This window comes from Dama dama, chromosome 3 (assembly GCF_033118175.1).
Source record: "Dama dama isolate Ldn47 chromosome 3, ASM3311817v1, whole genome shotgun sequence".
Classification (NCBI taxonomy): Eukaryota; Metazoa; Chordata; class Mammalia; order Artiodactyla; family Cervidae; genus Dama; species Dama dama.
In genome coordinates this window covers 31,054,988-31,062,709 of record NC_083683.1, presented here as the reverse complement: position 1 = coordinate 31,062,709, position 7,722 = coordinate 31,054,988, and positions in this window count along the sequence as shown.

Below are 7,722 nucleotides of genomic sequence, written 5' to 3'. Positions count from 1 at the left end.
GAATACTGGAGTAGGGGGCCATTCTCTTTTCTAGGTGATCTTCCTACCCACGAATAGGACCTGAATCTCCTGTGTCTCCTGCATTTGAAGGCAGGTGCTTTATCACTAGTGCTAGCTGGGAAGCCCAGTTCTGTTTATAGTAGACATAAATGTGTCAAATCATGGAATTTGAGAGAAACTCTTCTTCAAAAAACAGGTAAATTATAGATGAAAAATGCCTGATTTTTTTTTTTTTTTGCTAATAAATGATTGTTAAAAATAATGAATGCTTCATATTTTTTCCAGAATCATGTAAAACACATCAATAGACACAATAATAGAGGGATTATTGCAACTTTTTTTCAACATGTTTACTGTGACTACATGCATGTGCTATAATTTTAAAATATTAAAGTGTAGAAAATATCAAGAATGATTTAATAAATATATTGTGATATAAAATTCCTGGCTAACTCTAAGCTAAAACCTCCATTTTTCTCTATTTTCTAAAGTATTTTGTATTCATTATTTTCTAAATTTGTTTCAGAAACTGCCCCTTTAAGTGCAATGAAACTATTTTAAAAGCAACCAAAAGGTTGCATTCTTATATATATATATATATATATATATATATATTTAATTAATTAAATTTCTGAGCAAAGGTACACCCTGACCTGACAGGAATTCAGCAAAATTATATTGTGCTTCTTTTATGGGCTAGATACTAGGAATAGGATAGTGAACCAAAAAAACATGCAGAAATATGCATTAACATCAGCTCTGCAACTCTGAGAAGCACATGCATATAAATATCATTTTTTTTTTAAGTTCAAGTTCTCTACCAAAGTCTACACTCATACCAAACTGCCTAATCAAATCTGTTTGCATATCAAGTTGATCTTCCTTACTGGATATATCTAAAACTAAATTCTGTATTCTGCAAAAATCTGCCTTACTCATCACTTTGTTTTCTCTCTGCTGATATACTGGATGCTACATTCACTGCCAAGATCCGTCACCAGCACTGAGGCATTCACTCCCTCAGGTGCTAGGAATGTTGGCTGCTTAGAGATCACAGCTGAGTTCTTCTCCTGGCATTTCCTGCTGCAAATGGGTGGAAGCTCAGGTGGCAAGGTTATGCCCCATTTCCAACAGTAGTTTACATCAGTGAATATTCAACACAGGGACACCAAGGCCCAACACTGTTGTCAAAATTTGGACAACTCAGAGTGTCCACCTTAGCTCCAGAATTACTAGTAGCATCAGCTAATGCCTCTTTGTAACAATATCCCAACTTCCGCCTCTGCTCTGCCCTGCTTCCCTTACTCCTTACAGTCCTTCATCTTCCGCAATAAAGCACCCGGGTGAGATTTCCATTTCTGATTCTGTTGAAAAATGAGAGATTTTTGGCAGAAGAGAGCGGGTCCTAAGCATGGTCTTAGAAGCAGGCCGTAAAATAGGATTTTGGAGCTGAATCACCAACTGACAGACTGGCATGAGTAAGCTGTCCCTGGGGGTGGAGGACTGACCGCTCCTGGCAAATTCCAGAGGAGCCATTGTTTTATCAACATATTTCACAGACACAGAACAACCTTAGTGAAAGAGAACACAGTTGTGTATACAATACATCAGGTATGTGACAGATGAGAGAAAACGCTAATTATACAGGACAATGAATGCACTGGAGGAAAACAATGAAGAGCTTAGGATAATCAGCAATTTTAAAGTGAAGTGCAAAACCTAGAGGACTTTCTTGTCAGTATATAAAAGATCCTCTTCTCTTGGAGCTGAGGGACAGATGAAGTTGAGGCCAAGGCACAGAATGTCATTGTGGGTGAGGCAGAGTTTCAGGGAAGCTTTAATTCTCGGTTCAAGCACTAATTGGGAACAAAGGTAATCTGAGACTTGCGATATATACATCTGGCTCTCGAAATGCACTTGAAAATCTACAGATGTGAACCAATTTCCAACTCTTGCTTAACAACAACCCAGAGGTCTCTTCTTTGCAAGACAATACATGCACTCCCGAGCATATGCCCCTCCCTTCCTTCTTGGCCATTAGACCAGGAACTATGGTTGAGCTTCCCTGGTAGCTCAGCTGGTAAAGAATCTGCCTGCAATGCAAGAGACCCCGGTTTGATTCCTGGGTCAGGAAGATCTCCTGAAGAAGGGATAGGTTACCCACTCCAATATACATGGGCTTCCCTGGTAGCTCAGATGGTAAAGAATCTTCCTGCAATGTGGGAGACCTGGGCTTGATCCTTGGGTTGGGAAGATCCCCAGGAGGAAGGCATGGCAACCCACTTCAGTATTCTAGCTGGAGAATCCCCATGGACAGAGGAGCCTGGTGGGCTATAGTCCATGGGTCGCAAAGAGTTGGACATGACTGAGTAAATAAGCACATGGTTGAGTCACAGCACTTCCCCAGGAGTTCTGAGATTCCTGTAGTGAAAGTGTTATATCCAGGAGCACAGGAGTGGAGGATCCAGCCAGCATGTTCAGAAAGCAGCAGCTTGCTGAGTATTTTAGGAAATGAATTCTGAAAATGATGAATCTAGGGGAAAGGGACAGAAAGTTAAACAAAGGAGAGTTTATCAATTTAAGAGCACTCTATCACAATGCAGTTTTAACTCTGTGTCAGGGGCCTCGGGAAAATGGAAGTTAATATGCTGCCACTAAGCTGGAGCTTGGAAACTGGAAGTTTGCTGAAAGGGATGTCCCACCTTAAACGATGTGGCATCTCTAAAGGAGATGCTATTGAACTGGGCTCACTGATAGCAATGCCATGATATAATCTTGCACTGATAGAGATCAAGTGGTAACAGCTTTCAAAGTAAAACAGGAACAATGACAATAAAGAGTGGAAACGTTTGAAGGTAGCCCGAAATCTTAACTTCAGAGAACTGTGGAGACAATTAGGAGAGGATAGATCAAGACAGATGGGTAGCCAACAATATATCAAATAGTAATATAACAAAAAGAAGTCAAGGGTAAATAATTGGGATTTTAAGGAAATCTGACCTAATAAAAAGTCAATCGAACTATTGTACCCCATTTCATTCCTGCAACTATAAAAAGAAGGCAAATAGTGGCAGACACCAATGAACAAGCTTTACCATACAGTAACCTCAATGGAAGGCTTCCCAGGTGGCTCAGTGGTAGAGAAACCACCTGCCAGTGCAGGAGACCCGGGTTCGATCCCTGGGTCAGGAAGATGTCCTGGAGAAGGAAACGGCAACCCACTCCAGTATTCTTGCCTGTGAAATCCCATGGACTGAGGAGCCTGGCAGGCTATAGTCCATGGTGTCACAAAACATTCAGACATGACTTAAGTGAATAAACAACAACAACAACCTCAGTTGGAGCTGCTATGGTGATATGAAATGGAATGGAATATTGGAATCTTCTAGAAAAAGTGAACAAAGACTCAGGTACACAGTATGGGGTCACTGATCTTGCAAATACTTTTTATTTTTACCTCTAAAGGAGAATCATAAGCATTCACAATCAAATGGGATGACATATAGCACACATTTACAAATTTCTCCAGGCTAAGTTTAACCCTTCTGCCAATTATCATAATATATTCCAAAGAGATGTAAACCATCTGGACTTTCTATAGAATATCACATTGCTCCAACATCCATTTTATCAATAGTAGAATGTTGACTGGATCTAATAAAAAAGGAAATGGCAAGTAAATAGGAAGACTTGGTAAAACGCATGTACTTCTGAGGAAGAGACATAAACACAATGAAGTTTAGGGACTGGTGCATCAGTGGAATACTAGGAAATGTAGTGATCGTCTGGATGCTGCAACATCACCTCGAACTTAAAGGTTATATCATTGCATCTCACAAGGCTAGTACTTAAGGAGGAAGCACAACACCTGTCAGGCTTCTTTGCTGTCTGAAAGCAACCTATCCGTGCTTGATGATAATGCCCCAGCTATTTGCTGAGTGACAGGAAAAGTTGTTCCATAAAACTGAATAAAGAGAAACCTCAATGAAACAGAGCTGGGAGACTAAAAGGGGAAAATCTCACGCCGTGTGATAATAGAAGAGCCCAACAGATGAAGAAAGATTCCTCTTCTTTCTAGGACTCAAGGACTCAATCAATGAGAAGCCATGGACTCTGTTTATTATGACCCTTCTAACTTCCTTTTCCTCTCTAAAAAGGCCTTCTCCTTCTTTTGCTATGCAGGGACTTGAACATGGCTCACATGGTCACACACTGAATTGCAAGTCTCCAATAATTCCAAATAAACTCAACTTTGATGGGGAAATATCAGCAGTCTATTTGCTTCAGGCCAACAGTTCCACACTAAGAATGAATTCTGCTGCAGGTCTAGACCATGGTATAAGAAATCCTGCCACTTGGGTCCTATGACTTGGCAGGAATTATGGCATTAGTGGTATATCTGAGGGAAAAAGATACTGTTTCAAGTTTATGGCATGCTCCATAGGAAAATCAATCACAACTTAAACCTAAATTCTTAGAATGGCTTATGTAGTTTTGTATTATCTGCTCTCTGTCCGCTCTCTGACCTCATCTCCTGTTATTCCCTCAACACTCTTCATTCTAGTCACAGTGACCTCTGTTCTGTTCCAGGAATGCTCCCCAAACAGGGTGCTGGCTAATTTCCCTGCTGCCTAGAAGGCTCTTCTCCCAGATGTCTGCATGACTAATTCTCTCACTTCCTTTAAATAATTGCTGGAAGTCACCTTGCTAATAAGGCCCATCTTGTATTGCAGTCTGCACTCTTGCTCCAGCATTTCTCACATCCAGTACTCCAAATCTCTATTATCCTTCATTATTTTTTTCATTTTTTAAAATAACACAGGTTCTTAAATCTTCAGTATTTTACCAAATACTGAAGATTTAAGAACCTGTGCTATATAAAAAAAAAAAAAGAAAAGAAAAGAAAAAAAAGCAGGTAATTTTACCTGGTTAGGGGTTTTTTGATTGGGTTCTTTTTTATTTTTGTTTTTGTCTCTCTTCACTGCTAGAATATAAGGCAATGATTTTTATTTTCTTCTCTGACAAGTGCCTAGAACAGTTCCTGGCATAGAGTCGGTGCTCAATAAATTTTATGGAATGAATTGGGAGAGGAGAACAATCACCACTTTGATTACAATAGCCTTTGAAATGATAGTCTTTTTACTTCAGAAAAGTATTGAAGGCAGGGATGAAAAATCGCACACACAACTGAATAATTCCTAAGGGCATCTGTTAACAAGAGTGGAGATAACAATTCAAACCTGTGAGCAGAAATTGATACAGTTGGTAAAACAATGATATGCTAAATTAATCAGTCTTCTGAAACCTTATTAACATATACAGAGTCTCTTCTCTATCTTCTCTATCCAGAGCACAACATAAATATTATTGTTCATAGTGATGACTTGAGATTCATAAAGAAAATGCTGTTAAAACACATTCCATGTGTACTCTTTATAAGTTTGGAGAAGAAAATGCATTTATTCATTATTATCCATTTTGTATAATTCAAAAAAGTTTGAGTGTTTAAAAAAAGAAGTATAAATGGTTAATTTCTCAGTTATTTAAAAAATCTTGCTGTAGATTAGCACCTTGGCCAGTAATTCTAAGTAAAAGAAGAGATGCACAATGTCACACTGTGAAATCTCAATTATCAGTGTGAAGTTTTTCCAGTCTGTGGACTCTGTGGATTATGCACCATGTGTTTCAAATCACAGAGAAACTGCTCTGTACTACACAGAACATTTATGTCAGATTCTGTCTCCGTCTTTAACCTCTGCCTATCCAGGTGCTCCCACATGTGGAGGTTACCACCTGCAGATTCTGGAATTGGCAACAGTTGAAAACTAATTCATACCCAGCTGAATCCATAGGAGATATTTCCATCCTAAGGCAATAACTTAATAAAATCATAAGTTAGTCCCACAGAGAGCCTTAGATAATGATCTGATATCATGGCACATAAGCAGAGCCTAAGTGGGCAGGTCTGAGGACCAAATGAGTGGCACAGAGTTCACTTAAAAGTCTGACTTTTTCTAGCTTCCTTTAAAAAGAATATATCTGTTTTACTTCTATTTCCTGAGTTTCCACTTGAGAAATTTTTTCAACCAGTTTCAAAGATTTTTTTTTTAATTGAAAACACTACCAAATTTTATTCTTCACAGATAAAGAACCAAATTTCCAGAGAATGGAAAGAGCCCCATGACTCAGGCACAAATGTTCTTTTGTTTAATTCATGCATGAAACTGTTTTTTATACTATAGTCTTAAGTATTGGAAAGGTTCTGTAAATTTCCTGAGGTTAATGATACAGAGCCAATGTAAGTGGTGGGAAAGTCTTTGGAATTCAAAGTAAAAAAAAAAAAAAATGTACAATCAAGGAAGTTTCAGGCCATAAAAACCAAAACTGAGGGGAAGAGTAGAACAGTGTTTTGAGGGTCAATGAAAGCAGAGCTATTAAGATATACCAGCTACTCTAAAATCTACATCTCCAGTTCTTAGCTTTCCTTTGCACTCCAGTTGTCTCTCTGACCTCTCCACTAGATATATAAGAGGATTCTTAAGCTTTAATGCACCTTCCTCAAGAAAACCTTCATTTACCTCCTTCAAATCCTTCTCTCACAATCTTTCCCAGCTCTATATCTAAAACTGTAGACTCAGAAGCTCAAGCCAAATATCTAGGATTGTATCCTGATTTCCCTCTTTCTTTAGTTCCCTCGTTAAATATATGCCCTCAGAACTATCCCAAAACATAGTAATAATATTTTTATTTTCTCATTTGCACTAATCTAAATCTAGTTCTAATCACCACTCTCCTGCCACTGAGCACTGAAGAAGGCAGAAACTAGCTATCGCTGCTGTTACTCTGTCACCTATTACTGACATAGCACCCAGAGAAATCTACTCTGGCCATCTAATGTGACCATTCAGGTATTCTCAAGAATCTCATTGTTTTAAATTTTTTGGATTGTATTCATCATCATTTGTTATTTGTTGGTATTTATGTCTGTGTTTAAAGTTCACCTGCCTGTACCTAACCAAATAAAAATTCAATGGTTATGTCTATCTCATTCTCACTAGCTTCTAAAATATGGCCAAGAACATGATAGCTGCTTCATAAATATTTGTTGAATAAATGAAAAGCAACAAAAAAGGCAAATTACATGATAGTACATTCATGCCCTGATGTTTTTAAATTACTATTTTCTAATTCTTCTATTACCATGTTGACTCTTCCTTAACACTACCAAGTTCACCAATAACAACATGAAAAGTGCAGGGTTCAAAATACTGTCAGATAGAATATCAGTGCTTTTCAGCCCTACAGTGGTTTATTATACAGATATTAATGATAATTAAAGATGTGATAATTCTGCTTTATTGACTATGCCAAAGCCTTCGACTGTGTGGATCACAATAAACTGTGGAAAATTCTGAAGAGATGGGAATACCAGACCACCTGATCTGCCTCTTGAGAAACCTGTATGCAGCTCAGGAAGCAACAGTTAGAAATGGACATGGGAAAACGACTGGTTCCAAATAGGAAAAGGAGTACATCAAGGTTGTATATTGTCACCCTAATTATTTAACTTCTATACAGAGTACATCATGAAAAATGCTGGGCTGGAGGAAGCACAAGCCAGAGTCAAGACTGCCGGGAGAAATATCAATAACCTCAGATATTCAGATGACACCACCTTTATGGCAGAAAGTGAAGAGGAACTAAAAAGCATCTTGATGAAAT